Source organism: Hydra vulgaris, chromosome 13 (genome assembly GCF_038396675.1).
Source record: "Hydra vulgaris chromosome 13, alternate assembly HydraT2T_AEP".
NCBI lineage: Eukaryota > Metazoa > Cnidaria > Hydrozoa > Anthoathecata > Hydridae > Hydra > Hydra vulgaris.
The window spans coordinates 18,963,205-18,972,668 of record NC_088932.1 but is presented as its reverse complement, the minus strand read 5'-3'; positions in this window follow the sequence as shown (position 1 = coordinate 18,972,668).

Below are 9,464 nucleotides of genomic sequence, written 5' to 3'. Positions count from 1 at the left end.
GATGTCTTTAAAATTTTTTTAAATTTACTTGTTGTTATTGAGGTAATAAAAGCGAAGGCGCATGTAACAGAACACCTCAAAAATAAAAAAATTGAAACGGACTAAGCATAAAATTGTTCTATTTGAAAACAAGTAAGAGCTATTTTTAGGCATTTTATTATATAATTAAGTTTTAGTATTCATCACTTAAATTTGGTCTTTTTTTAATTTCAACAAAGGAATTGTTTCCCGATTTCGCAATTGCATTCATATGTTAATGTTGTTCAAGTTATCTTCATTATTTAATTCTTATTCATTAAATGACATTCTAAAAAGTATAATTTATGAAAGTCTTGATTTTTTTATAGAAGTTTAAAACTGAAACTTATCAATTTTGAACTGAAACTTATCAATATCATTAATTACTTAGTTTAATTTACTTATTTGATTCATAAAACGTAGTTAAATATATTTATTATGCCGCGTTTCGTAAGTTTTTTTTCAGATACGAACTGTTTCGCAAATTGCGGTGCGAAAGAGTTTCGTTTCGAAAAAATTTGGCTTTTTATTATCATTTTAAAAAATAAAACCTTAAAATGTTTATATGTTGCAATACTGAAAATAAAATTTTATTATAAACATTTTGGTATATAAAAATTTTATTTTTTACGATTATATCCGTTTGACCAACAAAATTTTTTTATAGACTTCAAAACGTCGTTTAGCGAAAGAGCTTGTTTCGCAAGTGCGACTTACGTAAGCGCTACTTTCGTATGTAGCAAATAGTTTTATTTCGTAATTTAACTTGCGAAAGGCTACATTTCGTAAGTAGCATTTGCGAAATAAACATCGACGGTTTTTTTGTTTCGTAAAATTCAGTACGAAAAAAGAATTCCTGATTCTCAATATCCTTTCGAAAGAATTTTATTTTTCCGGAATTGTACGAAATCTTCGGGTTAACAACTCTAGCATAAACGGATAAAAGCTTTCTGAATGGGTACAAGTATATCCAATTTCGAACTTTTGATGTATGGTTCTGAACAGAACTTTTGGTTAAGATGAATGTAGGTTTTTTTTATACAAAAGACATAAAAAAAACTACTTCATAAGACAACTTCTTTCAAATTATGAGACTACATCGTATAGCTCTAAAACAATTCGTATATTATAACAAATGTTTGAAATCATTAGTCAGACACTTAAAGAACTTTCCAATTCTATATCTAAAATCATTATTCAGTTTATTGGCTTGTTTATCAATTTTTTTCAAGTTGTACAATTAATTTTCAGACTTTTTATACCTAGATCCAGATCAGGTTAGGCAGATTGACTACTTAGTTCCATATTATTTTCGGCATAATTCAACTTTCGTTAGTTAGAGTCATTTAAATCCACAGTTACTACCGAGATCAGATTAGGCAAAACTTATTTCGCCAAAAGCATGAAAAAGCCAATATGCCTAATCATAATTTGTAACACTCCAGCACTTGTCGTAGTTAAGTTAAGAAGCGTAGTTCAGCATCTCCGTAACCGTGAATAATAAAAAATGCCGGATGAAATTTTAAAATGGAAAGTAAATTACATCTTAGTTGTAATATAATTTCTCCTTAGGCGGCCGCCTAATATGCAGTACCTAGATCCGCTCCTGGGCTGGGTATGTTCATTTTTGATTCTCGTGCGGTTTAAATTTTTTATTTTTGAAAAATCAAACCAATGAAACTACTTCTGATATATTGGCACTGTTGCGCATTGTCATATTTTAGGAATAAAAAGTTTTTTTTAGATAAAGTAAAAATTTTAACTCTTTTTTTATAACTGCTTTCAAAGCAGAAAATTATAAAAATTATAATAATATATAACATATTGACCGAATTCTGTTTAGGTAAGAAAATGTTTATTCATCTAATGGAAAGGCTTACCCAAAAAGCTTATTTTTGTTGACTTTATCAATCAACCTTAAATTTTTTTTACTTCTACAATCATATTCGCTTTTTATTATCATTTTAATAACTACAACAACAAAAAATTGTTGTAAGTTCTTTTAATACACCTATTTATAAATCCTATAAACCGAGTGAACCCAGTGAAATAACTGAAAACCAGCCGTTGTTAAAACAGAAGTCAAAAAAGGTTTGTGCACAAAAAACAAGCAAACCAAAAAACCAAAACAAAAAAAAACTTTAGTTGTAAATTGGTAAGAGTTATTTATTAAAAACAAAATTAATAACGAATTAAAATTTCATTTAGAGATTAAATAAAAAATCCACGTCAAAACGCACTAAAATAACAGCCCATATCACCACGTAATAAAAAGTATCCACGTTTACATTAAAGTAAAGTGGAGAATAAAATCCTGAGATCCGCCAAGTGTATTTAAATTAAACCCGAGTGTGGTACTTTTTCCTCCTTTTTCTGTCTAAAAAGAAAGATAACAAAAGCTGAGAGCACTGTAAGGTTAGTTAAGGGAGATAAACATTCAAAATTAGTAGTATTTAAGAATATTTATTTATTTGAAAAATTTTGCGTTTAATGTTATCCTATTTGTTTGAATAGCTGTTTTATTAAATCAAAATGACTGCAAAACAATATTGGTATTAATAAAATTTTGTCTTATAGTATTAATGATTTATCGTATGAAGTATATCATGCTGGAGACCTATAAAACGAAAAAAAAGTTGATATATATTTAAAAATATATCAGAAGAGACTATAAATGGATTGAAGTGTTATCAAGGTGCGAAAGGTAATGACGTTGACGGAAAAATTATTTTATTAACTAAGTTCAGTTTAATAAAAAAAGCATTAATGTGCACATACATTTTATTAAAAATGGTTTAGATGAACTAAGTAAATAGTTGTTAAACCTCAAATATAGCTTGAGGGTTGTTTAACAAAGTATTAAGTTTTGTAAAGTATAGCTAACTTTACAAAAGATCCTATAAAAAACTGTTAAAGAAACTCAGAGAATGTAGTGAAGAAACATACCTGTAATATAAACCTTTAAGAGAAAGTTGAAAAAAAATAAATAAATAAAAAGTTAAGTTTTCCATCTCAGCTGTAATAGCTTTTGTGGAATATAGATTTAATAAAAAAAATAAAAAAGTACGCCATTAATAGGTAATTTAATTACAAGATTTTCCTTTTCCGCGTCTTAAAATCTTTCATAAAACGTATACATGTATGTCTGTTATCAAATACGCATTTAAAGTTTGCGCTCAGGACAAAAGTAATTTGTTTTAAAAAACATCTTTAGCTACTCTAAATACGTATCTAATACAAATTATATATGTATTTGTGCCAACTGGGTAAGTTTTGTTTTTCTAATAATGGCTACTAGAAGGTGTCGAAATTCTCCTGATATGTAACAATCTTATGCAATACCGCTTTTTGCCAATATTTACTAATATTGGCAAAAAGCGGTATTGCATAAGATTGTGAAAGATAACATATTGTAGATAGCGTAAGCAAAATATTTTGAAATGTCCATGTGTAATAAAGTTAAACCATGGGCCTTTCATTTGATAATTGGAACCTGCCTAACTACTCTAACAGTATGGTTACAAGGTAGAAGGAAATTAATGCCTTTTGCCGTTCCCAGAGAATGGAGAGAGTCGAAGAACCATTACAAATATTGCTGTATTTGTATGATTAATAAACAGAAAAGTACAGAAAAGCTGTACTTCGGGAGACAAGCTCTTTAACATCCAGACATACCATTATCTATAGAAACAGTCTCATAGAATGACAGCCGACCAATATCACAACCGCCACAAAATGTAAGTATACTTCTCACCATAGTCTAAAAAGTCCCACATTTAATTAAGTTGAACATGAAGTATTTACTATGCATTTATTCTTTAATGTTTATTAAGTTTTAAGCGCTAATTATTTATGTCAATGTTGAAGTTGCTATATGTTGTTTTTCCATCTTTTTACAAAGGAAAATGCAACAAATATTAACATTTCACGAGTCAGCAAGTAGGAGTAAGACATTGAGGAAGCTTTTGTACCAACAAAAACTTTTCAGTCTAACTTTCTAAATTAGAGTGAAATAGATAATTTGGTCAGAGATTTAGGTCTGATTAAGTCAGGTGGTGAAACTATTTTTTAAAAGCTGATGGAATGGAATCTTTTAGACGAAAACTGAACGACATGTGTATACCGGAAATGACAAAAAGAGTTTGAAATTTTACCATGACTTGTGCAATAACCTTTATTCTTGTAAAGATGTGATTAGTATATTTTCTTTTCTTAGATCTAGGCATGATCATGCACATCAGCGGCTGTTCTTAGATAGCTCAAAACGGAGTCTCAAAGCAGTGTTGCTCCACAATCAAAATAAATATCATACTTTGGTACAAAACAAAGAATACTATAAGAATGTCAAAATGTGGATGTTTGTGGTGATTTTAAATGCTTGTTTTTTATGCATTGCTTGCAAAAAGGATATACGAAGTATTCATGTTTTTTTTCCTTGTGTGATAACAGGTTTGATAACAATCATTACAAGAAATTTCATTTACCCTTATGAATGGAACTACAGCCATGATTGTTTAATTTTCTTAAGCAGCTCTAGTAAATTCTAACTAATTCTTATTACCCACACTTAAAACTTGGATTAGTAAAACAGTTTGTAAAATTGTTTTAAGATAATAACCACTATATAAATATGCTAAGGTAAATTATTATTATATGTATTTGTTGTGAACATATAGAAATGTAATAAAATTAATAAACAAATTAAAAAATAATTACAACAGTGTCTAAAGTTTACATATACAATGTTAATCAACAAAGTTGCGCAATTTATAAATATTTGAAAAACATATAATATATAACCTTAAAATTGGGTACAAGATGTTGACACCATTCCAAATTACAAAACGAAAAAAGATAACTAATTTAAATCATGTGTGTTTTATAATATATATTCATTTAATTGATCATTTACAAGTATTTTAAAAAGGTGTAACCTTACCATTGTTACTTGATTTTGTTGCCACTAAATAACATAAATTAAAAAAGGTATAATATACATTAATTTGAACAGTTGTTTATAATTATTTTTCAAAGATATAACATTACCATAGCTTCTAAGTGTTGATGCCACTAAAAAATATAAAATTAAAAGGATAATTAGCAAATGACACCTTAATAATTTATGGAATATAAACTCGTTTTGCAAAGATACATGTAGCTTTACCAATGCTACTAAATGTTGTTGCCACTAAAGGTTAAAAAATAAAATGAACAATAATTTAAAAAGGCATCTTCTTTTACTAAGTCATTTATAATTATTTTGAAAAGATACAATCGTATCATTGCTAACAGATGTCAATGCCATTAAAGACTGCAAAATACAAAAGAAAACAAGCAAAAAAACATCTTCGAAATGTCATTTATAATGATTTTAAAAAGATTCTATCGGTAAGATTATCAACTCATCATAAAATAGGGTATAACATAAAATCATTTAATTGGTTATTTACAAATATTCGAAAAGACATAACTCTACCATTGCTCTCGATGTCACAATTGCTATAGATACCACTATAGAAAAAAAGAAAAAAGAAAACAGGCAGACAACCCCATCAAAATATATGGATTATATACTTACAGTGAAAAGATACTTGTGACTTTACCACTGGTACCAAATGTTGATGCCATCGGTGATAAATGTCGTAGCCACTAAATAACACAATTTTAAAATATGTATAATATGTATTAATTTGAATAGTTGAATAATAATTTTTCAAAAATATAACATTACCATGGCTACTAAGTGTCGATGCCACTAAGAAATATAAAATAATAAGTCTCATAAGCAAATGGCACCTTAATAGTTTATGGAATATAAACTTGTATAGAAAAGATACATGTAACTTTACCACTGGTACTAAATGCTGTTGGCACTAAAGATTACAAACTAAAGTGAGCAATAGCTTAAAAAGATATCTTCTCATACTAAGTCATTTATATCATTTTATTTATGATTTCTGTATAAGTCATAACAATCATTTTGAAAAGATATAACCTTACCATTGCTACTTTAGAAACATTAATATCTGGGACTGACAGCGTTTCCTTTAGAAGCAGAAAAATTGAATCTAAAATGTTTTGAGTATACTCGTGCTTACCTTGAAGATGCAAAGCTAACGTTCCTAAGTAATCGTCACTTGATACTGTTCTACTCCTTCAATTATTTCAACATCAAGATTTTCTACAAGTGCTGAACATAGCTCGGTACGCTTTTAAAATCCATAGAGTTTCTCAAACTTTGAATAGCATATATCACAAATAACAAAAGCTTTGTTTCCATGAATTCGTAAGTGATTCTTTATCAAACAATACCTAAAAGTTGTAAAAGTACGGCAATTACATTTGTATGAAAATACCTTTCGTTTTGAGTTTAAAGTGTCTGTCAACTGAATGTTATTTGAAGATAAATTTGCTGTTGAACATGGTTAAGTTTGATTATTGGTAACATCAATTAGGGTTACAAAATTGATTTGAACTGATAGAGTTGATGAAAAAATAACAGGAAAAGAATCATTGAGGCGTCTTTGCTTGTGACTATTAATATCTACAGAAAAAAATATCGTTGTTTTGCAATTCATTAAGAAAGCTGAATGACGTGGAGATGATGATTGAGGATCAGAATGAGAACCTGAAGATTTAGATGGAGATTAGTTGTTAAAGATATCTGTTTTCTGGATGTTGACCACAAACTCCAGTGATTGTTCATTTTATAATGCATTAAAATTTATTTCATTAACTGGGCATCCAAGCCATTTCAACCCGATAATTTCAATGACTTTGAATGTTAGACAAACTAAAAAATATAAGATTATATATATATAAGATTATATATATATAAGATTATATATATATATAAGATTATATATATATAAGATTATATATATATAAGATTATATATATATAAGATTATATATATATATATATATATATATATATATATATATATATATATATATATATATATATATATATATATACATATATATATCAAGTACTTGCAATGCAGTGCATAGAATAAAGACTAGGACTAGTATTATATTTACAGTTATAGTTTAACAGATAATACAATACAAGTAAAAGTACAATGCTATAATGAATGCAAATGCTATACAGTTATGTAAAGTAGTAGTACATGCATAGGCAATTGTTCCAGAAAGTCCGAGACCTTAATCTACAGTGTACTGTACTGACTGTGGCTGGCAGGGCAGTCTGGCTTCGGTACGCTACTGCTATGTGCTATACTACAAATTTTCGTGAATAAGTTAGTTCAGCCACATGCTCAGAGAGTAGATTACATCGCCTTCTTGTAACAATGTTACCAGACGTCGAGTTCAATCTCCGAATTTACAGAAGTTGCTGGAATAGCCAATAGTGCCCTCGTTATTCTTGAGAGTTTCGGCAGACGGTGATGATTAACTTTCCACCAATCAAGGGCATTGGCGTTCCTTTCAATAGGAGGTTCAATCATATACATTCTGACCTCCTCTTGCACAGAAGCTGCATCATCAACTGGCAGCATCCTATTCGCAGTTGCTGTTGTAAGCATGTTGTCGAAGTCATCCCATAAACTACTTGGCTTGGAGGCTGCAGCTGATGTCCGACCAGGACTTGAACCAGGACCAGCACTTCAAAAGCAATGGGGGAGCACCGGCACTAGCAGATGTTCCTACAAGGTATTATATAATATAAACAGATGTGAAACTAAAATAGCAAACAGAAATGAAAACCTATGCATTATTGTTTTATAATTCATCAGTAATTAAATTAAACCACAATTCCGTAAATCTGAAAGTTAAATCTGAACTGCAGGCCATTACCATTACCATCAAGTCTTAATCTGTGTTAATCACGTAACATAAAACGTAATTGAATTGTACCTTGAATTAAGTTCGTGTCATGATCGCTCAAGGCACAATGTCCACCAACACCAGTACCGCCACTAGATCGGAATTCCTTAGAGTACTGATGAAGACTGTCTACAACAGTAGCTTGCAGTTGTTCAGAGAAGAAGATGGATTTGTAGCGTGGATCAAGAAATGTACATGCTGCATCAGGCAAAGCTGATATGAATTGCGGAAATCGTCGGTCTAGTTTTAACTTTAATTTTTGAGCAATAAGTACACCACAACCCTTATGTGAAGGATCATTGATGAATCGCTGCAATTGCTGATTTAAGCCATGCAAAGCCGGAATTTTGGTATATATATATATATATATATATATATATATATATATATATATATATATATATATATATATATATATATATATATATATATATATATATATGGGTTATTGATATAACAACACAAGTACTTACTTTGTTGAACAAATGTAAACAGTGTATGTAAATCGGAATTTGTCACGACTATTAGGCTACGATTTTGTATAAGTAACTTATATAGCCTTCACATTTTTCTTATTTTAAATATATAATTCTTACATTTATTAAATCTTATTATTGTATTTATTTGTTAATATAGTTATCACTTCAAAGATTCTTTTTAAGCTTTTGCAACAAGAAGAGCCTAAGAACGAAAAAATATAACGCATAATATAACGGATAAATATAACGGATGAATATAACGGATAGACTTCACCATTTGTAAGGAATTGATCAAGCATACACAAATTATGACACACACAAAAAATATAACGCCAATATAACGGAAAGTGTTTACTTTTTTTGAAATCATCCGTTATATTGGTGTTAGTTTTGTTTAGAGTGTTGAAGTCAGAGAAACTTGAAAGAGCAATGACAAAAGTTGAAAAAGAAGATTGGTGTGCATTTCGTGATTATGTCCTTGAATTCCAAGGAAATCTTAAAAAATCTTTTGGCAAACGTCTTGTTGCAAGGCTGTGAAAATTTCAAAAAACGTTTTTTGCACTCACTCTAAGACTCATCCCCCGAAAACATGGGTGATCATGTTAGTGAGAAGCATTATAAGAGGTTCCATCAGGACATTTTCAAAATGGAAAGTAGATATCATGGAAGATGAAATACTGGTATAATGGGACATTGAATATAGTCTTTAGTCAAATAAGATAAAAGTATGTCTTCAAAAAAATTGCAATCATTAAAGCACTTCTAATTTTGAGGAAAGAGTTTACAGCAAAGTATTGTATTGTAACAGTAAGTTTAAAAACATTTATAGTTAAGAATGCTATTTTTTTATTTTTTACCATTATTGTACTTCCTAAACACTTTTAAATATATGAAAAAGTGCTGTATGTAGTTATTTTTACATTACTAGAATAGATCGATACAAACATACCGACTAAGAGAAAATTTGGGCTTATATCAAAGAAAACATGAAATTAAGCATAAATGCAAAGTTATTAATGTCAAAACGAATGTTACGTTAAACTATCGATGTTACGTTAAAACCATTGTGATTTTTGAATTCAGTGGCAAAGCATACATAAATAAAGATTGAAAAATCTAA